This window comes from Puntigrus tetrazona, chromosome 16 (genome assembly GCF_018831695.1).
Source record: "Puntigrus tetrazona isolate hp1 chromosome 16, ASM1883169v1, whole genome shotgun sequence".
Lineage (NCBI taxonomy): Eukaryota > Metazoa > Chordata > Actinopteri > Cypriniformes > Cyprinidae > Puntigrus > Puntigrus tetrazona.
In genome coordinates, this window is record NC_056714.1 from 22693386 (window position 1) to 22718474 (window position 25089).

Genomic DNA, 25089 nt, shown 5'->3' on the forward strand with positions numbered 1-25089 from the left:
AATCACGTTAACATAATCACAGTATTCTATGAGCTCCAACTAAATTGCAGAATTGCTTTAATCACAGTGTAAGGATGCATGTAAATGTAGCCATTGACACACCCCTGGCCAAAACTTTGTGGACATTTAGCTGTTGGAGAAGCAATCGCTGGGGTGCATGTTAATGTTCATTGTGTCTGTTGAGTACTGTCAGGTGCGAGCGGTACAGCGCTTCTATAATGAGCACGGCAGACACAGTGAGCCAAGATTTGGAAAAGTGTGTGTGGGGGAGAATGAGAAAGGTCACCTTGTTTTGCGCCTCTTGCACTCCACCTAGCAGTGAACTCATCTGAGATGTCAATTCTGTCTTCCAAAGCTCTGGAAACTGTCCGTGTGTGATACTGCAACACACCAAAGATATTTGCATGCACAAATACACACACACTGGCATGTTTGTTTCTCTGGAACTGTGCCATGTTTGCAGAGAGTGATAAATAAATCTGTGCAGTCATGAATATGCAAAGGGTGCATTGTGGGATCCTCTTCTGACTCTATCCACTTGACGGAGTCGAGATCATAAAAAGGTGTCGGTGTCTTTCACTTAAAAGGTCAGTGTTAATACTCAAGGCCCAGGTCACTGCAACTGATGAATCTCATCTTTATAAGTGCAAGCTCTCTAGTTTTGTATTTTAATCACTATCATTGAGTTAAATGAGAAAGTTCACTTCTCTAGTTTGAATGCTTTATGCATTGACAGACTAGCTTTGTTCAGTTCTTTTGTTGTTGTTTGTTTTACATATTTGAATCAAATCTGTAAATAATGAGAAATGCATTGAATATTTTTTTTTTCTTATTTTCTTAAAAATTGGATAACTACTGCAAATGGGTCATGCAACAAATTTGTAGGCTAGGCAGCTAAATAATGTCACCACTGGTTAATAAAATGTTTTCATTACACTTGACAGTGTTTGAGTTAAAAGATAAGAGTACGTTTAGTACAGATATATTTTCACATGCTTTACCCTCTGAGCGCTGGAGAGTTTCACTCTCCATTTTCACAATGCGCTATTCTCATTGATATTAATGGGTGCACAGCATATTTGACATGGCGTAGCCTCTAATGTGGGCAGCCATCGTCGGTTGGTTTCTCACAAGCATGCAAAGAAAGAAAGCGAGAAAGTTTTACATAGCACGAGCAATTGACGCGCTACGTAATGTAAATGATGTTCTTTGTTTTCCAGTCAAATAAGTTTGTTTGGAATTATTCAGCCTTGAAAAAACAAGGTTTCTTCAGTAGTGGGCGGAGCTAATGCCCAAGCAGCTGTCCCACTGGCTAGTGCTCATCGATTACTGTTCAAATGAATGCAGACGACATGATTAATATTCATTAACCCAGACGTTCGTCATGCATTGTGTTTTATATTCTGGTGAGTAAACAAAAAAAACGACTAGCCAATGACAATTCTATTGCCAAGGTTTGGATAGAGGGTTGATAAAAAAGAGGTATTCATAAGAATACCAGAGGTGTATTCAGAAGATAAGAGGTGTATTCATAATATTTAAAATGTGCTTTAAGAGGATTTATAGAATAGAGGACCACTCGTTGTACCTGGCTTTGTTTTTTCCAGCTTGCTAAACACGACTGCAGCATCGACTGCACTGCATTGGTGACAACAAAAGATATGAGTGCTAATCCTGAACCAAGTGTTCTGCTAAGATGTTCTGAGGACAAACTGCAATCTCATTTTGAACACCTGGGCCCCTGTTTCCTGTGGCCCTCACTGTTCTGTGATGCTGCATTTGATCATGAGCACAAGAAAACTGCGTGCATTTCAATATTAGCATAAGATAGACTCCAAAATAATGATAATTTAAAGATATAGATAATTTAGCAAATAGTTATTTCAATGCTTGTTATTAAAAGTCAGTACATAATTATTTTGTCTGCATGCATTTTTTAATAATTATGCATGTAAATTAGAAGAAAAATATATAATAATTAAACACAAATTTGAAGAAAAGTGTCGCCCATTTCATCCAACAGTTGAACCAGTGACAATAATTGCATGACAACAGGCCCATCTGTGCTACGGCACTCTGACAATTAGAATCGTTTTATGAAGTATTCACAAACACACACACACACGAACGCATAGACGAGAAAGGGATTTAATTCCCTTTGAACCCGGATGCTCCCCTAAGAGGGACTAGACTTGATTAACACATCAAAGAACTAAAAATCACAAATGCAATCCACACAAATAAATAAACAATGCAACACACACACACACACGTAAACTCCGACAATGTCCACAGACACACATTGCACACAAAATTTACTTCAACAAACAGCCTGTGGAAATGAGATTCTTTTCATGGCTTAAGCGCTTCTCCCAAATTTTGCACATTTAATCAGAGCAGGAGAAATGCTAGGCAGAACATCTGCAGACCGATTCAACAAAGCACAGCATATAATCGCTCTAAAAAGTTCAAGGCCCGACTGAGAGAATAGCGCTTTGAGGCAATGACATTGACGTCCATCCCATTGAGAAATTGGCCAGAGGACATTTACAGGCAGCCAAGTCTGGTAATTCTCAAACCATCACGAGCAATAAAAGCATGACTAGAAGCCCACTGCACATCTTCTTCATCCCCTTTTGTCAGAAACGCTGGCTTCTGTAGTCTTTTATCCACTACAGGCACAGGATTTCAGACAATTCCAATGAGGTATGGATTTATATAATTAGTATTAGCTACACAACAGCCAATAGAAGACAAGATGAAATTATATCATTGAGAGAGTTGTCCATCTCCCAGATTTTAAAAGGTATTAGAAGCATTTAAGAGATGAAATCTGCTCCGCTTGGAACTGGACGTTTTGGCATTGCTTGCTTTCTTGCTTTCACTGTATGACTGATCAAGAAAAAAAAAAAAAAAAAAAGAAGAAAATTAATTAAGCCAACACAATTAAACAGAAATTCTCTGGGCTGTATTCATCCCCTCTGATATTCAATCATGGAGTAAAATTGTTTCTGCCACTCACATATTGATTTAATTGTCTCATCTACTGTGTTAATTAACCAGACTTGACAGCCAAGACTGGTGCCCACCGGTGGAGGTTACAACCCTGAGACAAAGAGCTAAAAAGGAACAGCTGCACAAGTGCAAAACTAAAGTGGCACATGGGATGCAATGTAACACTATGTGCATTCAAGCTTTGGTTAAATCTTTGAGTAAAGCTTGCTGTGCCAAAAATACAATAACTGATTTTTTATGAACAGCGGACTTTACATGAATGCTTTTTGTTTAAACAGTGGTGTACTGAACAAATTGCCCTTTTTAATAAAAAACAAATCTTAGGGATAAAAATCTACCTTAGCTTCTGCTCTAAACTATAGGGAGCCTATAGTTTTACATAACTGTAAGGTTACAGTTAACAACAGAACTCAAACTTAAATATAATTACTGTTTATTTAAACTATAATAATCAGCGCTCAAAAATGTAATTGCAAAATAAAATTGCAATGTATGCATTCATGTAAATTATTTTTAAATGAACTTTTAAATTGTATTTGTTGTTGAGTGGTTGTCGTAACTAGCTCCATAAAAGGTTTATTTAAACATGATTGAAATAATTAAGACAGCACAAACAGGTAAAGTAAAATATAATGAGTATATAGTCATTCCTCTTCTCTAGACTTCATTTCTGCAGAAAATAACAAGCTGGAGAAACTATATGACAATTAGTTTTTAATGATGACTTTCCACAGTTGAAACACTAATTGAGCGATTACGATCTCATGCTAACTCATATGATTTTTGATAAACCATATGTATTTTACAATTTGCCAATTTGTATGAATTTGTACGAAAGACAAATCATACAATATCGTAAGAGGTCATTCAAATTTGTACAAATTAGCCACCTCATAAAATATGCACAAATTGCTTTGGATGTTTGGATGTTTTGCATCTCGTTGGCTGTTCATTCATATATGTATGTAAGTTTCTATCCAAAGCAACTTACAAATGTGGAATATAAAAAGCGATTCAAGTGATTAAAGAGGCGAACAGATAGAAAAACTGCCCGTAATACCAGCTTCAGGCATTGTTCAGATAAATAAAAGCTAGAAAGGGAAGGAATGAGTAACCTTTTTTTTTATTATTTAGGATGAAGTCAAGTAGTCAAGTCATGTATATCATGCTCATTTACTCAGAAGAACTGCTGTTAAAGAGGTGTCCATACAAGGACTTTCCCACTCCATGTCAAAGAGGACAAAAGCAATATTTATTGTCTGAATTTCCTGAAAAAAACAGAATACAAATTCTCAGTATGCACATGTGTACATTTAAACCCTATATATATATATTGGTGATAGATAGACTGAATGAATCTGAGTGGATCTGTTGACTCAAAAGAACTCTCTCAGTTAATCCATCAAAAGACAGGTATGGCAGTTTGACATGTAACCTTATGGTGCTTCTGCATCTCTTAAAGCTTAAAATCTAATGAAGCTTAACAGTTTTGGAATGACAAGATGAGTAAATGATGACAAACTATTCCTTCAGCTTGCTTTGTTGTTCTTGTCTAGGACATTTCCCCCATCACTGATCAGGATAAGTGTACTGAGTCGGCTCTCCGGTCTGGATCCTTATTGAGTATTCCACTTTAATCTTTCATCTATCTTTCCAAAACTTCTTGCGTACACTCCTTTTTTGACCCCGTCAGAGAAACCAGGCTGCAAGGCCCAGATGACAAAGACAGTAGCACGGCATTTTTAGGTAGCTTGAATGAATCGGAATCTGTTTGGACTGGGCCGTTCCACCTCCTGGTAGTTGTTTTTCTGGCTCCTTATGCATGCCTGACATTTGCCGCCCCATAACAGAAGGGCTGAAGGGATAGCTAATGCCACTGCGACATATAGGGGTCAGGGGTCACAGGTCACAGGATAAGTGTCCCTGGACCCACCTGAGAATAACATGCACATCTGGAGTTGTTCGCTGCCTGTGTGTGCAGTGCATGCGTGTATCAGATAAAGAACCGCATCTGAAAGAGATACAGGGTGAAATGAGAAATAGGAAAAACGTGGATCGTCTGCTGAGATACATTTTGATGCATGTGGCTTTCACCTTGGGAATAAATGTTGTTCCCACCACATATGCACACACACAAGCACAAACATCTGTTTTAATTACTCTTCCTTCTAATTGAGACTGTGGAGGAATTCAATTAGCCATATTCTGCGTGCTAAGTGCCTGCGCCGCTCCACAAAAGCAAAGGTTTCCAAACAGGCCTGGGCAGCAGATGGGCTTCATTCACTGCAAATGGGCCCTCCTATTGAGGTAAAGCTGATGACATAACAGGTTTGCACCAGCTCGCCACACATCATTCACATGCTAATCAAGAGCGGGTTGCGTGAGGACTTTTTTTCCACCCCACCTCTTATTGCCCACGTCAGTTCGGCTCCTGCTCTAAAGCTTTCATTGACTGAAGTGCCAATTACGGCTCACAATATATCATCCTCCGCTCCTGCAGACACGGCACGGCCGAATTCAGATATCAGAAAAGATGATAATATGCAGAAGACTTGTTATATATGGAGTGTAAATGCATTTGTGATGTTACCCGAAGTGACGCAGGGGAAAATCTGATGAAATATTTATTCAGCAAAGAGCGCGTAACATCTTTGACCTCTCTTGGCTGGCAAACCCAGACCACTCTGTGTAAAAGTTATTGTATCTCTTCCTATCTTTTTGTCATAAAGTTTTTATAGGTATAACAAAATTAAAAACAAGCCATAATTACTGCGTCTCTCAGCATGATTGAACCGCCATGAAAATTTAACGGGGTTTCTTGGCATGCCACTTTAGCCTGCTTCAATGCTGACTTCCTGAATAACTTCTTCTCCAAAACCAACACAAACTCATATACAGAAATGTTGGGAAGTGGTTAACTAAAAGGACCAGCATTTAAAAATTAATTAGCATTAGCACTGCAAAGTTTCATGCTAGTCAATCTGTTGTTTGTGTTTAATGAAAAAAAGTTAATGTTTTTTGCTAAGTTTTGTATTGATTCTGTTCCTTATTGAGTGTTTTGTCCCACGCATTACATGCAGAAGAAAAATAGATTCAATGGACATGAAATATGAATTTGTTCTCACAACTTATTGATTTGGTTCCGTGGTTTTAGTTCAATTATGACTGGGTTGTATATTTAACAAGGGAATTAATTAGTACAACATGGCCATAATTTAACTAAATGTGTTTTTAATATTTTGTGCTCACCATATATATATATATATATATATATATATATATATATATTTTTTTTTTTTTTTTTTTTTTTTTTTTACCAAGTACTGTGCGTTAACTGATATAAATTAATAGAACTTATTTATTTATTTATTTATTTATTTCTTACAATGTATTAAATGTATATGTGTCACGTTCTCTGGACTCTTTGTTTATGTTTTCGTTTCGTGCCATGTGCTCCCTGTGCCCTGCCTTCCCTCTGTGTTAATTGTATCATTGTCATCAGCTGTGTGTCGTGTTAATTTAGTTAATTACCCAGTGTATTTAAGTCCTGTCTTTTCAGTTCCGTGTGTCCGAGCGTCAAGGTCCATACCCGATGTCTACCCCTGTGTTTATCCTGCCTGCCTGTTCTACCTGCCTGCCTTTGTATCTTTATTTTGCCATTTTCAAGATTAAACCCATTGAAGTTTATTTACGTCTCGTGAGCTTCGTCCCGCGAAAGCGCAACCGTGACAATATGTATATTTTTTATCATTCATAAAAATATTTTAAATATAAGATTACATTAAAAATAATAACCATGCATATTTATTAAATTAAAAAAGACACTGCCCTGTTAAATGGCTTCAGTGTAGCTAATAGAATTGGTTGTGATGATCCTTATTTGTAAGCCACTTTTGACAAAAGCATCTGGCAAATGCTCAAAAAGTTGTTCCTCAATGCTGATACACACACACACATATACGCACATGAATACACATATACCGCTATGCTGTAACTGCGTATTTCTCTGGAAAATTTGAATTTGATGTTGATGTTGAATTTGAATTTGAATTTGAAATATATGTTCATAAATCTTTCAAAGTAAGCGTCCCCTTGGCAGGTTTTTTGCATTGGTTTTCTTGTTGCGTACGTTAGCCAGGTCACATCAGGTGACCTCAGCACATGGGCAACTCAAGAGAGAAACACATACTGTACTCCCATCTGTGTTTCCACACTGCAGACCAGCATACAGAGCATGTGATCGTCGTTTATGGTCCCGCTGTATAGTTTAATGTCTCTCTGCACTGTATGACAGAGATTATGTATGAGATATAGCAAATATTGGAAAGGAAATCTCTCTCGCTTTAGTAGATGCTCAGGTTTTTGTGTGTTTGATGATGACAGCTGGAACGAATTTAGAGCCGTAATCCTCTTAAACAGTGTTTGTTGACTGCAATCATTTTATTTCTGTTAGACGGCACAAACAAGCTTTGAATGACAGATATTATCACTTGATTCAAACAGATTAGACCAGCGCCACATGTCTGTTTAGGTTTTTAGATTTATGAGGTCACTGGGCCAGCGGTTTAAGCTATTTTGCAGTCCTGTTCTGTCCACAGAGACCGAAACTGTAGTTAACAAATCCGGAAGCAAAGATTCCCGGTTGCAATAATGTCTTATTGTTGCGTTACATATTACAGCATGTTATGCATTCGGATGTATTTTTGATTTATGTATATATTTCCAACTCCATTAAAAGTCCACATTCTCATATATGCAAGGATTGCCTGTGTGCAAAGGATTGTGGGTTATTGTGAGATCAAATTTGAAATCCATCAAAGTCAGCATGATAATCAAAGACCATATCAGATTTAAGCCTGCCACCAACTGAGCCTGTTTGTGAGAGCGTGTGTGACACATCTGTATCTGCATGTGTGTCTGATTAGACAGAGAAGAGTGTATTACCCCTAATGAGGGTTAATTGTTACTGTTGTGTCAGAACATGTTTCTTGATTAGCTATGTGCTCCATGCTGCGAGGGGTTCAACCCCACCCCACTGTAACGGATCTCATCTCATCATTGAGTCAATTCCACAACACAATCTGACGGTGCCCACTGCAGACCAGCACCAGACAGACAGCGGGCAATAGAGGGAGAGACAGATAGACAGCCAACACTGGGGTGATGTTAATTGCAAGTTAGAGCACTTTGGCCACAGTTTTACATCAGGATGACATGCAAGAAAGGCATAGGGCAGAAAAGGCCCCTCCTACGTCATAATTTATGCATTTCTACACGCATAACATGATTTACACAAGTATGACATGCACTTGGATCAACATGATTTGTTGTTCTTACAACAATATCTCTGTCAGCCAGTCATATATCTAACTATTGCTGCCAATTTGCCATAGAAATATTATTTTTATATTTGCACAGTTTCACTCCTGATTTACATAAACTAGATGCCGCCAGTCACACTGCCCGTTCCAAAAAAATAATGCAGCAGAATGTTACACTCCGACCATTGTTTTCTCTTGTGTTATATGATCTATATTTTGTTCAGTTCAGTCTCTTAGTTACAGTCTCATAGTTACAATTGCATTAGATCGCACAGTCTGTCTTTCTTTGACCTGTACAGACATGTACAGATGTGATTGACCAGGCTTTGATTATCATCATGCCGCTGCTTGTTTTTTATTCATAGAAATAGTTTCCAAAAAAATAAAATCTAATTTCCATGAAATTAGGGGTGTAAAAAAGCAAGTTTGAGAAACAAAAACAATCGAATGCATAAAAGTAACACAAAAATGGTCCATGTGACTTGTGCACTACATTGCAACTCTTCCAAGCCAATTATAATTGAAAAGCTAGAACAGACAGCACGTAGTGATTTGTGAAGAGTCTTTACATTGTGACAGATCTTTCAAATTAACTGGAAAACAGATCTGAATTATTTGTTCCCAAATTAGACCAAGTGATTCTTGGGTTCAACTCATTGACTCAGATCAACTCACTGAATGATTCAGCTGCAGTGGTTAATAGCTCACCAGAGGGGAAAATTAACAATGAATAATGACTTGAATTTTAGTGGTTTCTTCACACAAAGCTATTAAATGAATCAAGAAAACGTAGAATATAACACACAACCTGTATGAACCATTTTGAAAATACTTTTCCTTTTTGAAGTGCTAATTACCGAGAACTAGCCTTTTAGTTGACTAGCAAATGCAAGAAAACATTGTACTGCAATGCAGCACCTGTGTTTCATTATTATCCATATGTACTAGATCTACTCAGATTCATGATCATCAGACAATTAGCCCATAAATCTTCTCCATCTCCCATTCCTGCATACACGAATACAAATACAATCTCAAGAGCTAAAAGAACATTGTACAGTGGCTACCTAGTGATTTCTTCTTGTCCGCCCACAGCTCTCTGATTATGCCTGCACATGTAAGACGCTTGTTTGGATTGGGTCCGTCTTTCCCACACAAAAGCAAGGACGACCTCCACAACACCTTCTACTAATAGAACAGGCCAACCTGCTCTAAAACAACCACCGTGGCCCTCGATGCGTGACTCCATCAGAGCACTCCAACTTCAGAGCACTCCAAGTTTCACCAGAGTCTGAAATGCAATGCAGCTTCTCAAACATTCACTGATCCTAACACAGACATCTTATGGGACCTCCTGAACAGTGATGGTGTACAGGGAGAGTACATTAACCTCTGGTGCCTTCATTTTTGAATCCTGTGGAAAAGAAAAGATCATGAATATGGAGGAAGTAAGGAACATAGAAGAATGAAAGAGTAATATGAAGTGACACATCCGTAGTGGGCACCGAGAGAAACGGCGTGCCATTGTGGGGGGAAGGGGAATGAAATATTCAAATGCTCTTCTGTTTGTGCCCTCTGAATGAGGCACGAGCAAAAAAGCCACTCGTATACTCATCACACTGGAAATTTAAATGCCCGCAGCCAAACTCGAGCATGAGCGATAAGCAAAACATCTGCTTCCCGTCTCCTTTGTACGTGATATCTGCTGTTGAGAGACCCATTCTGTCCGTGGCGAGCAGCTCCTCAGATCCTCTTTTTGGAAATTAAGCTTACTTTGACTAGTTTCTCTCTTAGAAAGGCTTTTACCGTAATAACAATAACTAAATACATGGTCTATTCTAGAAAGTCAGGCTTAGGTTTGCTAAGGCCTCAACAATGTTGGTCCTCAATCGGTTTACTTCCTGAAGAGGATTTTACAACTGACAACAACAAATGGCAACTCGATATAGTATCATAATTGGGCAGAATGTCTTTAGACTCACACACTGAAATATATTAATATCTCCAGGAAATACACGCTTAAAAGGTTCCATAAATGGTTCCATAAAAATCATTTAATTTTACAATAGCTATTTTTATTGACATTTATCAAATAACGCAAAAGTTTTAGACATATCTGTAATGGGGAAAATAAGAGAGATGAGCATACAGAAAAGAAGTAGACAGGATTGGCAAACAAACTTCCAATCATTTGATATGAGAAATAGTGAAATCCATGCAAATGTTAAAATGTTCATGAGACCAATGATTTTATTTTTCTTCAGTTTATACTCCAGTCAGTTTTAAGTAAAAAAATGTAGAGAATACATAATGACAGATTAAGCTGGATACCAACTGTGGTAATCACAGAGGGCTGAATCTTAGTAAAAGGGTCTGCAATTACAGTATCTTGGCAGGAACTGTGTAGGTTCATCCATAATAATCTCTAAAGGGCTCGTGACATGGCCTGCCGTAAAAAAGCTTTCCAGTAGCGTAAACAGTAGCACATGGTACTAGTAACAAGGCCATGGGTTCAATCTCCAGAGAGTGTATGAACTGTTAATATGAATACCTTAATTGCAAATTAAATTTCTTTAGATAAAACAATCTGCAAGAATTTAATGCAGCTAACTCAGATTTGAGTACAGTAATTCAGAGATCCCTCTCATGTTCCTCCAATCCTATAGAATTTTCTTTCTTTTGTGGAACAAAAAAATATTTAGATTTTTTTTTTTCATACACAAATGACCGGGGTCCAATCTTTAAGGTAATCATTTTTAACACAAATATGGCAGTGTCTTGTCTGTGATAAAAATTAATAAATAAATAAAAAACACAGATTGTTCCTTAAAAACAATTTGCATCGCTCTAAACATAATAATGATGAGCCATCTATTTTTCCTGAGGCCACTATTGTCATGCAGAGCTGTTAACACAGTTGTGTTAAATATAGTTACTGTACTCTGCAGGAACAATGGTTTCGTGAGTGTAGATGATTTAATTACTATTTAAGTAATTTGTGTTGTTGCTTTTATTCAAAAGAGCCTTGTTTATTTTTAAGTCACGCCAAGAATGGGTTTGTCGTGCGGACGTTTTTGTGATCTCCTGCAGCAGAGTGGCTTTGTAGAGGGCAAGTCTGTAATCATCCATATGGGTGTTGCCAGTCACAGAAGATGGTGTGTTTGCTACAATAGTAAGAGCTTCCCTTTATCTACCAAAAGAACATGGTGTCTGATCTGATGCCAGAGTTGTGTGGTGCACCGGGGGAGAGCAAGAGAGAGCGAAAGCAAGATCCAGTTTCCCTTTATCCGCTCATTTTTATCTAAAAGCCTGTCTCTCCCCACATTCTTGTTAACGGTGGTCGTTTTGCGCTCTGAGGTTTCAGCGAAGGTCGATAAATGGAGCTACTTTAACACTGGTCATTAAAAGAACCAGGGAGAAAACACTGAAAACATAAAAGCTACCCATTCATTTATGAACACAAAAGATAAATCACTCTGCAGTTTTTACGTACGTGTTTGTGTTTTGTGTGCATGAATGCTTTGTGAGGGAAACCAGCAGGGTCGCCACCTCCGGGTGTCGAATCTCTTCAAAGCATGCGACTACATTCACTGGCCGCACAACCTGCGTTTGCTGCACAATAGAGATGTTTAGACAAAGATGAATGGGGGGTAGCTAATTTCAGCCATTTGTTATTCTTGATTACCGGCACCCATCGGTGCTAATTGGCTTCTTTCTTTCATTTTTGCCACTAATACGAAGGCATTTTTCCCCTCAGGAAGCCAGCGGCACTCCAGAGACCACTGTTGTTATTTTCAATTTAGATTTCCTCTCATCCCTGCTAAAACATCCCAAGTTGTCCATGACTTCCTGGGGGTGACTTCCTTATTTTCAGCTAGATAACTTTTTGATATCGAGCAACCAAATATGATTCTCTTCTTTATATCACATATCACACTCAATATTTAAAAGAGAACATTAAAATTCTGTCTGATGTAAAAAAAAAAAAAAAAAAAACGTTTCTACTAATTTTTTGTATATAATATAAATTAATACAATTTCTACAAAACACTGAAAATAAAATCAGTTATTTTGAATGCTAAATGCAAATGTAGGCATCACATCATTACTATATGAATAAGTGTCGCCAAGATTACATTTAACAGTGTTATTTTAATAAATTTTTTGCAGATTGCTTTAAATGAGCATTAGATTGTGGCAGATGAAATCTAAATGAACAAATAATATGATTAAGATCTCCAATATTGCTCCTTACCAATAAATTTAAGAAGTAAGATATTGGCATCAAACACAAACATATGTTTGCAATCTTGAAAGGAGAAATGTGCTCTTATAAATAAATACATTTTTTAATCAACCATATGGGTTTTATTTCATGCTGTTAAAAACAGGATATTAATAAAATAAAATTACTGTAATTATAATCTCTTCAAACCGGTCTTTAGAAAGCAAAATTACACAAAAAATGGGCTATGTTGTAATTAAATGTTTAACACAATAGAGGTAAAAAAGAATTCCCTTCTAGCACCCTCTTGCGGCCCCTGTGAGGTCCCCGGACCCCAGTTTGAAAATCCTTGGTCTCGATAAATGGATGATGGGATTGTTAGTGCTTCCATCCTGACCTCTTCACTCTACACAGTTCATATCAAAGCCATTTAGTCCTACCTGATAGGGTCTCTCACAGAGCACATGACGATCTTGCTTGAATGAGCGGCGGCTCTTTGGGAGACCTTTTGCACCGCCACCCGCGGCCCCAACCGCTCAAGGGCCACTGCCGATTAATCAGGTGCATCGAGCACAATAAAAATCAATGCGGAAAAAGAGGAAGGTGAGGCATTTACGGGGCCACTCCTGCTCTGAAAAAGCTCATCATTTTTATTGACTGTGCTTTTAACTGCCTCGCGACCGGCTTGCAGTGCCTGCATCTCTTTATTGGCTTCAGACTATCTATAAAAAGCAGTGGGGCCAAAGCAGCTGCATATCTGCTGAATAAATCATGCATGCACACAACACACACACACACTTACAAAATGGGAAATGCACATGCCAAGGGCAAAAAGTAAACCGACTGTGCCAGAGAAACTAAGAAACATGGCGCCCTAAGGTATGGTAGACTGGTATCATTTATCTAATCAGTTGTGGGATTAGTGGTAGAAATATATTTTTATCTGTTCGGTTCAGAGTGATTACATCATTGCGCAACATATAATGTTGAACATTAAGTTTTATCCAACATAGGCAATGTCCTACAGCAGAATGGTCATGGAGAGCGATGTGTGTGCACACAAATACAGACTACTGTCCCGGGGTCATGAGTCCAACGTTGTGAGTGAGTGATATCTCTGTTACCCAGAGAACACCTACACGAAGCTCCTGAGACAATGGGCAGCTCTGATGTCTTCTGGGATTAGGTGTGAAGCTCCCATAACAAACACAATGGCCTCTTATTGATCCCTGTGTTTCTCAGAAAGGTTTGTGACCCATCGAAGCATCATTTGCCAGGACGATACAGGAAGTCTTGGACCAAAATGGTCACAGATACTATCAGCGACCGTATCTTTTTTTACTTGGCACTCCCTCCTCCTTTGTGGGAATTGATTGCATGGTTCATTACCCGAATGAGTGGTGCTTCAGGACGTCGAATAAGGCAGAAGCTTGAGTAATGTGCTCGTGAAATATGAGTGAAAATTCGTTCGAGGGTATAGTTGAGCAGACATTAAATACACACTGGAACTGCAGTGGACCAATGGTAATAAGAGGCTCCTGTCTGTTTGAATAGAGATAAAAGAGGGAATCATGATGGAGAGAAATAAAGGTCTGGGATTGTGCTTGACTTACTCAACTACAGGATGGTATGTGCATGAATCTGTCCTTGTGGGAACCAAATAGAGACCAATATCCCATAATAACCGCCCTATATCCCATGCGACGTACTCTGCGAGAAAACATCATGATAATGTCTTATTTATCATGAAAAGTGCCAAAAGGTATCTGCGGGAGGTATGGTTAATATTAGCTTAGCGTGGGAACAATTCACTAGGGTTTTACTATGATATAAAATATGATATGTGTGTGGCTAGTGATGGGGACATCACTGAGGGTCAACCTGGGTGTCTGTCCTTTTAAAGAAAGGGCAAGGAGACAAACTACTAAAATTGCTGAACGTATCTTCTTTTGTGTGTGTATGTGAGGTTAAAAGACAGCAGAGCCTTACAATCAGACAACTAATAAAGCCACTTGCAGGTGTCTCGCAATAAATGGAAAAACATGTCCAGCTGCTTGTGATTATACTCTACCAGACATGTGTGATGTGTGCTGAAATATAATACACTATTAAATATAATGGAGTGCAACCACCTACCTTTTTGCTAGTCTTGGTTCTGGTATATTTTAAGTAATTTTTTCTCAGTAGCGTTCTAAAAGAATTCTTTAATAAACAGAATTACAACACTACATATATATTAATTTATTTGAATATTTGATCAAAAGTAAACAGTAACAAAGTATTACAACTTAAAATAACCGTTTTCTATTGTAATGTATTTTAAAATGTACTTTATTTAATTTCTCATTTATTGGTGCTCAAGAAACGTTTCTTGTTGTTATCAATGTTCAAAACAGTCCTGCTTAATATTTTAAGCAATGTAAAGTCATAACAGAATTTAAAATGTACATATACAGAATTTTGGTTCGTTTGTTTTAATTAAATTGAAATTATACTGACTGATGGCTTCAGCAAAAGCTCATTCCATTGATTCATAACCTCAGAGCTCATGGTAGGTCAGTCTTGTAAGGCTTATACAGAATCTTTAACAATCAATTTCTCCATGGTGAAAATGAATGGGACTTTTTCCTCCAGAAGTCCATATTGGCACTACAGCACAGCAACCTTACAAAACACACATATTTATCCATACATAACCTCAATTACTGAGGTCAAAAGAAGAATCAAGACAGTAAAGCAGAACACAGGAACATTCAGCAACATAGTTGATTAGTCATTATGAGTGTGTGTGTGAAAGACATGAAAGACAGTGAATGGCAGTCAGGGCAATTTAGCACTGACCTCTTTCCCACAAGGAGACTAAAGCCTAGCGCTAATGAGCTAGTCAAGTCAAACTTATGTACATTCATACTGTCAAAGCACAAACAGGCAGGAAGTCACCCTCAGAATGAAGTTGAATCCTTGCCATCAAAGCCGGGGAAGGAACCTTGTTGAGCCACGTCTTTATTTAAAATGCTTTGAATTACAAAAGAGAGAGTTTAGTTCATCTAGGCACACAATGTATTAAAGACTGGATTACTCCAACTTCCTGCTTGCAAAAAAAGACAAAAACACAGGTTTTCTTTGAGAAGTGCTTTGCTCAGACTCATTGTGTATTTCAAACAACACACTGAGATACTACCATGTCTTGACATTTCATTAAATGGGCTCCTCCACTCTCTAGAGCCGGTCTGAGCGGACAATATTAGCGGCACAGTGCCATCTATTGGTGAGAGGAAGCTGAAAGCTGGAGCAGGTTTTCTTTTTTCTTATCTAAATCATAGTATGAAGTCTAATGCTTGAAGGTATAATTCGCACAATGAGGGAAAAAGAAGATATGCTGAGGAACATTTAAGCTATTTTTGCACACGCAAATACAACAAATAGTCCACTAACTTTCATTGTATTGACTGAAAACACTTGGAGACATTTTCAAAAGTTCCGCAGTTCCACAGAATAATGAATGTCATGCTTTAAACAGCTAAGACATGAAGTAGCATGACTAAATCTCCTCAATGGAAACCAGATTGCTGGTTTGATTCCTACAAGAAGCAAGCCATGATCCATCACAATTGCACTCTTAAACAAGCAGCTTAACCTCATTTTACTCTAGAGGGATTGTCCCTTAAGTGTACTGTAAGTTGCTTTGCATAAAACAGTCTGAGAAGTGACTACTTAACAAGGAAGCACACATGCATGACAATAAGGCACAGTTTAGATCTAACTGCTTAGCGCAGAGACCACTGTATCCTTTAGCTTTACTTTTGAAGATGGATCATTTTGGGAGGTCACTGAAAATCGATGTTGACTGCACAGTGTAATCATCGCCGGGAATGCCATTAGCATATCTTAGCATGGATTGAGTTGTCTGGCTGGCGGGCAGAGGGAGGGAGGAGTGATTAGGGATTGATTGTTCTGGCTGGAGAGGCTCCGAGATCGGAGGACGGTATGGGAGAATGTTAATGAAGGCTGAGTTGGAGCCTGCGGCCCCCCGCTTCTTTAATTACCTGAGCATATCTACATGTCCAGGGGGCCCAAGCCTGCTCACGGCGTGTCCGATAAACATGAGCGAGTGTGTGCGTCTGACTCAGGCTCTGATTAGAGGGTTAAGACTGCTACTTCGAGATGCTCTCTCCTCCCACACTTCCTTAACGCGGAGTGCCTATAAAACTCTCTCTCTTTAATGACTAGTTGGTCCGCGGAGTTCGGATAGTCTCGACCAACTTAGGGCCTTTGGCTGCATTAAAATACTGGGCAAACTAGAGTTGTTTATGTCCTTTCCTTTATTCATGACTTCTGCTATACAAACAGACAGTGTCTCCATCTGCTATGGAGCACCCGTACTTCCACATGATGCTTCGGTTCAGAATTGGCATTAGGTGCGGGCCACAGACGTTTATTAATATTCATCGGATCTCATTCCGCTTGTTATAATCTCTGATGCAGCCGTAATAAGCTTATCTTAACGTGGCCCCAGTGTTTAGACAGCCATTGAAGTGAAAGTAAAAAAAAAAAAAGTAAAAGGTGGGTCAAATGGCATGAAGCTGTCATTTTTTTGTCATATTGGTTAATTTATATATAAAAAAAGATTAAAAATACTAATTATTAATATAATGACTTGAAAATGATGGGCATATTATTAATTTTTCAATTGAAAAGACAAAAATGTCAGAGTAATACAACTGTCATATCCTAATAAAGAAAAAACAAAAAAGAAAATCTTATTAAGTAGTTTGACATAATGTTCCCTTATTTCTTTAAAAACATTTAGAAAAAAAAATTATAAAGAATAAATTAAAAAAGAAATTATAAAGAATACCCTTGCACCCTTGTGTGTGTTAAAAGCTATTAAAAAACATTAAATAAAATAATGTAATTATGATAATTTTATGAAAAGAGAAAAGGTTAGTTGAAGTTGTATGTTGTCATGCGGTGCAACTCCCCCAGAACTTAATAAATGTATTAATAATTTGTTATATTTCTAAAAAATAAAAACGTGAAATATGTATTTTAAAATGTTTAAAAATTAACAACTGTGACAACATTAACATATATAGGTATTATTAACATAATATAGGTGTAAATATAGTATTTAAGATACATTCAAGGTGCAATAACAATATATTTTTAGTGAACGTTACACTACCTGACAAAGCTGTATGAGTACAAATTCAAGTATTTAACAATTCTAAAAACATGACACAACTATATTTGTTCATAGTCACTCCAAAAACCGAGGTAATAAATGCAGTTGAAACACTGCTGACAACATATCTTCGGAATGCATTGAGAAGGTGTCTTGAGACAACCTTCCTAATGACATGCTTTAATTGTCGTTTTCTGCCTTCTGCATACACGCTCTTGGCAATTGCATTTTTATTTAGGTCACATCATGTGTGACTGGCATATGTCATATTTGATTACCTGCAGTCATGTGGTTGACAGGTGCTTCATGCCCATCATTGTATATACCTCCACTGATTTAAAACACAAAGCATGAAATCCAGCGGACATCCCTAAAGAACATAAGCTACTGCTAATGCTAATATCCTCTTACAAGCACAGTTGGACATTTGGATTTGGCCAAGCTTACCAAGAGTTCACCCAGCCAAGCTATCAAAGCAAGGACAGCCAGCATACCACCACCGATTAAGGGCAGCCTGCCCATAATTAGAGGAGGTCCCAATAGACATTCCCATGCCAAACACACTCCCCCTTTGAACACCGAGACATCAGCCATTCAGAGACCGGCGCCTCCTGTTGTCTGGAAGGGTGGCTTGATGCCACCACATCCTCATTGGATGATGCCAAATGCAATGGTTAACTGTAATTAGCGAGCTCAATGTCCTTGAGATGTGAACGTTGCTTTCCAATAGTCTAGACCCCAACAAACCACATGCACTGTACTGCTCATAAACGCCAGCCAAAATTCTCGCGCCATCTTGCATGGGTTCCATAGGCCACCAATTGCCTAGTGTGTTTTTTTTCGTCCCCCAGGCTATGGCAGATCTACTTAAACCAATCTGTCCAATTTCTCTCTCCTATTTCTCAAAATAGCATCTCGCACCATTCCAGACGGATTGGTATCTTTGAAAGAGGTGATGAAATAGAAAATATGAAATTGGAAAAGAATCTGTTTCCTAAGTATTCACACACTGAAGTTTCCACTAGGATACATTTTCTATAACTGGTGTTTTGCCAAAGCCTGCGATACTGCTGTGATAGAGGAAATATTGCTGTCTGTGTGTTGATTTCCTACTCCCTGCTGTATAAACACCTGAGATTCAGGTTGTACTTATGGTGGAACTCAAGTTTTCATTGTGAAAAAAGGTGGGATCAAAATCAGTTCACCGATCAAAAGTTTTTGAGAATGCCTGTTTAATTTCAACTTAGAGCCTGAATTTGAATTGGTGTAGCAAACAGGATGCAATTTCAAATTAGATGTAAGCAGAATCATCTCATGAAATTCATATATATTTGTAACTTGTCAAGGCAAACTTTTGAATTGGATTGACAAAGTTGTATTTGAAAGTTTAAAAAGCATTAAGGTGTTTTTTCACACGTTGAAAAATGTACATCCTTGTGTGTCTGAAAGAAATTTGGATTGGGTTCTGTTTTCTGCATTTTTCTGTACAAGCGAACACCAAAATCCAAAATGTTTCTCCATTGTAAAGTCTTTTTTAATACATGGACCTAGTATCTCTAGCAAAGCATCAAACTGAGCCGCTGACATCCTGAAGTAAACTGAATGATGTGATAATCCCACTGCTCTGGATTGGATGGACCCAATATTTCTTTAGTTTTTTCTCTTTTTAAGCTGCGCGGGGACAACAAAATCATCATCAATGCTTGAAGAGTCCATTTAATTATGTCTTATTGTCTTAATTAATACACAACACGCAAGGATTCTGTGTGTGGCGATTTTTTTAGATAACAAATACAAAGAAACATGAAAATTTCAGACTCGGTGTGCAAAGACCATTAAGGTTTAAAAATGTATAAGGCATACCTGTCTAGATGGATTAGTTACTCTTTATTTTCTCTAGATAGATAGATAGATAGATAGATCGATAGATAGATAGATAGATAGATGCGACTACAGTTTAGAGTATTGTGCATAACTCTTATCCTCTTGATCCAAACACTTCTACATGATTATTTCTTTCCACCCACAGCTACTTGTGTGTTTTTGCCTTTGAAGAAAATCAAGACGTTCTAGATTTTTTTTCCCTTTGTACTTGTGAAATAAAGGTTGTGATATGATTATGATATAATTGCATAAAGTTAACTTTTTTTATTAAGTGGCAGGTGAATCTAAAACCAATGCTAAGCATGAATCAGTAACACTTTTACATAGCAATCTGCAACGGACTACCTGTAAACCGTCTATTGGCAGTTTCTAAGCCAGTGTCATCTGAGACTAGATATTAGCAGCTGGTTAAAAGATAAATAATCTTAAATCAGTGTATTTTCCTTTTTTCAAATATACCAAACATGAGTAAATAAAATAGTTACTCTGCGTTTTGAGCTTTATTATGATAGATCAGTGGCTGGGTGAACTCAATGGAAAAATATTTCAAATCTCATTACATCTATATTAAAAAGAAATTACAGTTTCATTTTTTACTTACAAAATGTAGCAAAAGTTAATTTTGGGTCCTGAATATATATATATATATATATATATATATATATATATATATATAAGAACAACTGACCAGTTGAACAACTGACCAGATTCTAAGAAGATCCAAGACATCTGAACTACAGTAACCTTCTTTAACTAGCATGTGGCTATTAATGCCACCAATAGCTGAGGCTGTGGACAGTAATAAAGAGGTGGGGCTGCTAAAGCAACGGTGAAATGCGTGTTTCTCTCCGTCAGATCATCCGGTGCATAACTCAAAGCGACGACCAAAACCAGCTCTGGAAATCAAAGTCTTCATTCAGCTTTCCAATCCTCTGACTGAAACTGTTTGAGTGGCTCGGAGAAACTTCAAAGCGGAAGGAAAAGGGAGGGTTTTTTAATTTCAGATAAGGCCCCCTGAGCTGTATGTGAACTGCTGGAACTCTAAAAGTTCACATCTTAATCGACGTGACCAGCTGAATTGTGAAGTGAAGAACTCATCTCCAGAGCCCTCATCTCCTGGCCTCTTTTTTTCTCTATAATCTGTATAATCGAAACAGGACGGAGAGCCTACAGCAGAAAGAGAAGAAGAAAAACACAGCTACTCTCACTGAAGCCCAGGCTGCCGAGAGACTTAAGCATTCTTATGTAAGGAAAAACACATTTGTTTTGTTGAGCTGGAGTCGCATCAGCTTTATTGATTTACTGTAATGCTGCAATCATTATCGAGCTTGGATAAATCTCTTCTAAAGTAACCAGTCTTTTCTGGTTTATTTGTTTTCTCTTTTCTTTGCTTTTTTGTAGAGGGTTTATGTGTTAGATTATTGAATTTCAATTACCAGGGAAAAGTCCATAAGTGCGTACATTTAAAATGAAATTGCCAGTGTTACTTTTTAAAAATCAATTGCTTAAAGTTCTAATAACAATAATATGCCAAAGAAGTGAGAATCATTTGAGTTGCTTTGCAAATATCATGCACTGTGTTCAAATCAAGTGCATTCACATTAATTGATACGCCCACAGTACTTGAATGCAATAGCAGCTGACAGAGTATAATATGATCCATTATGCCTTTCAGTGCGTTCAATTACGCTATCTATTAGTTAAAAGGTAACCCCCCTTATCCTCTAAATAATAAAGAACTACGTTTGCTGCAATTAAAATATAAAACTCTTGTCTTGTCTCAGTTTGTTTAACGGCTGTATACAAATGCATGTTTATCAGTTAGTTATCAGCACATTAGAAGTTAATTATAACAGTAATTGCTGCAGTGATGTTGCAATTTTGTAGTTAAAACACTGAAGGATTTTTCCACTGACTTTTCATTGAATTTTGCTGAAAATAAGCTATAAATGACCACGATTATGTGACTTTTAGTCTCTTTTAGTCTTCATTTAAAAACTCTTTCCCTGAACGTCTGAGTTGGAATAGTTTGCAAGAACGCAATTATAAATACACTGAGGATCTGAAAGCAGACTAGTAAGAGATGAGTTTACTTGCTCAGCTTGATGATGTTTAATGTTTCAGGCATGTTTTACAGTCCCATTTAGCTGCTTGTTAGCAACCATATGTTTCATATGAATTAGCACAATCAAATTCAAATTCAAATTCAAATTTTATTTGTCACGTACACATACATACATGGTACGACATGCAGTGAAATGTTTTTAAAAAGTGTAACATTTAATTTTTTACCAGCTATTTCTACCTGATTTAACCCATGTAAATTAGTTTCGTTAGAATAAATGAATGAATTTAGGTTGATTCAGTGATGTTAAATAACACCTTTAAGGCCAGTTCATATAGATGGCACTACTGTATTTTTTAGGTTAGCATTGTTTTTAATATATTAGTCAGTCAATACACGACTATAACAGTCAAGACTTGCTCCCATTATCTTGATTTCGCACTGTATGTAAATGTTAAACTGGTTGTGATAAAAAACTCATTTTTATTTATGTATTTTTCCGAGCTGCATCACAACACAATACCAACCATATAAAGGAAAGTCTTGGAGGGCTCTTCTTAAAATAACAGCAGCTCAATGTGAGTTTTAACAGAGTGTAGTGAGCAGATCAGATAAAGGGTTTTCTGTGTAGAATAAAACAAATCCTCATCCCTGAGGCATTGACCAAGAGTTAAACAAAGAAATGACTCTGGACTGATTCGGCTAGCTGCTGTGCTTGGAGTAAAACTAGGAGCAGCCGATGTGATCATCTGAAAGAGTATTAATCTGTATATGCACGTGAATCAGAAGGCAACCATTTTTAATTTGTTTTTGGAAAAAAATGTTTGAAAAAAAATCTGGACTGCAGAACCCTTCAAATATTTTGGTGAACAACTGGCCTGGTTTATATTGTTTATATTTTCCGTATGGTCTTATCTAAGGAAAACAACTCAAATATAAAAAAATGATACAGCAAAACAAGCTATCAACCCTAACATAAAGGGCAATGGGGAGCATGTTGGCACAGACCTGACTATTTGAATTAGAGAAGTTGAAAGCCTCTATAACAACATCTTTGTATTTACAATTTTCCTCTCTTAGCAGTGCTTATCTTAAACAATAAACCACTGCAAACTGGTGTGTGCCTATTTCTTGTGTCCATAAATGAACTGAAAACGCTGTGTCCTTGCCTGCCTGAAAATCGCAGACATAATTCATTGGAAAGATAACACACAATTGAAAAAAGCAGTTTACAAAAGAGCAAATATGCTGCATATTTAAATAGGCCAAGCTTGAGATTTCTAAAACCATTTTTAGAAATCAATGTATCTACACTCATGGCCATTCACCTGTGCCCTGTTTGGTTTTTGGAGGGTTTTTTTTATCTGATTGGATTTTAGATATAGACATAAAGGCCCTGTTTACACCAGTGCAACAACAAGTTTTATTACGGTTACACTAATTCAGAATTTTCGAGGTGGAAAAGGGAAACTTAGAAACATTGCACAACCCGTTTTAGCGTTAAATTTCTAGGGTTGCTTCAGTGTAAAAGGAGCAAAACTTGCATGGCTGCCCACAATCTCTCTACGTATCCTTGATGACCATGAAAACAATAACATCATGCTCATTGTTGTACCCATACATATGCTTTGGTAGTTTTCCCATTTGATCGCTACAACATCTACGATCTAAATAATAGGGCATGTACCTATACATATCTATGGTTGTGCCTGCATGAATTGTCAAGTGACATGTATTTTAGGTTGTGTAGTGTAAAGGGTGATCGCTTCTGAAACGCCATTGTAAATGATGATCGTTTTCATTCTAAACAAAACAAAAACAAAAAGTTAACTGTGTAGAATCATTAAAGTACGTTTGAGAGTTTTACACACCGGTCTGTTATTGTTGTGGCATTTTCATGCCCTGACGCTGAAACAAAACAAACCGTTATTGGTGGTTTGACATGTCGGTCAAATGGCCTCATTGGTGGGTCTTGGCCAATGAAAGCTGTCCTGGATTTCAGACCTTCAGTGGTCAGTCTGCTTACGCGAAACTATTTTAGGTGCAACTTAGCCTTTGAAAAAGTATGGCACAAATCACTTATTAACATGTAAGTCAACTTTGAGTCGTCTGCCCACCAACATGTCAATGACAATGCAGTTTTTGCACAGGTTCATTATTAAAATAACATAAACACACTGGGATTTGCTCTTATTTAGTCTTTTCTAAATTGTGTGAAGTAAAAGCACAGGTCTTATGCAGTTCTTGCCTCGGAGCACTTGGTATGTGAGTGTTTTCTGCTCCCTTTTTTTTGCTGAAGGCCTCTGAGTTTGTTTTTGCAGTAACAAAGTGTGGTAAAGCAAGCCCACAGCAATCATAATCCAGCGGTCTGTGGCCCTTTCCATGGCGGAAATTCATGCCTCATCTTTCAAAAGCGGTTGTTCACACTTCAGAGGAGTTAGACAAGCTGCTGGAGGCTCTGGGATACCGCAGAATTCACAAGCATGAAAATAGCAGTACATGCAGACGAGCTGAACGGTTACGAACAGAAGGGCAGTGGTACGCAGAAAAAAAAATTCATTTCGAGTTGATCCGGTCTTTGTTTATTTCACGCGTGGCGGTGTTCATCATGACCTCTCCACAATCTAGACGATCTCCGTGGAGAGTCTGTTACGTTCTCACAGTGTAGCCAGAATTCATTTGCATATATTTGCTAGTTAGCTCTCAGAATTGTTTAAATTCAGCGAGTGTTATGTCAATGTTTCGTGCCGTTTAGTTCATGAGTGTTAGTTTTGAGGTCATTTATATGCTATGGTGTACCCCTGTTGACCGTTTATTTTTAAGCACATACTACAAATAAATATAGTCTTTCTTATACTGCACAATTCTACAGTTTTTTTGGTCAAACCAAGTGCATGGCAGAACGAGTGAAGGAGATGTGCTGAATAATGATAATACACATTCACTCCCTGACAGCAGATGGCGCTGATGGAGCAGCAGAAATGGCCAAAACCAGGAACCCCAGAAATAAAGCAGCTGCACTACTTTCTGTTACCGAAACGTATTTAGATTTGAATAGCTGTTGTTGTTTTTTTTCGCAATGGTGTTCATCACACAGCGAAATACTTAAAAATTACGAATGAAAAGTTAATTAAAGGAATAGTTCACTCAAAAATAAAATTACGCAATAAACTACTCAACCACAAGCAATCCTAAGTGTATATGATTTTCTTCTTTCAAATAAACGCAGTCTGGGTTTTTTACAAGTTTATCCTGGCTCTTCCAAGCTTGGGGCTTGCTTGGGGGTTAGTAAATTACATTTCTTCTGTGAACTAGTCCTTTAATTTGAGGTCATTTTAATATTTAATACCATGTTGTTAAAATCAACATTTATAACTGTGTTAGGGTCTGTCCT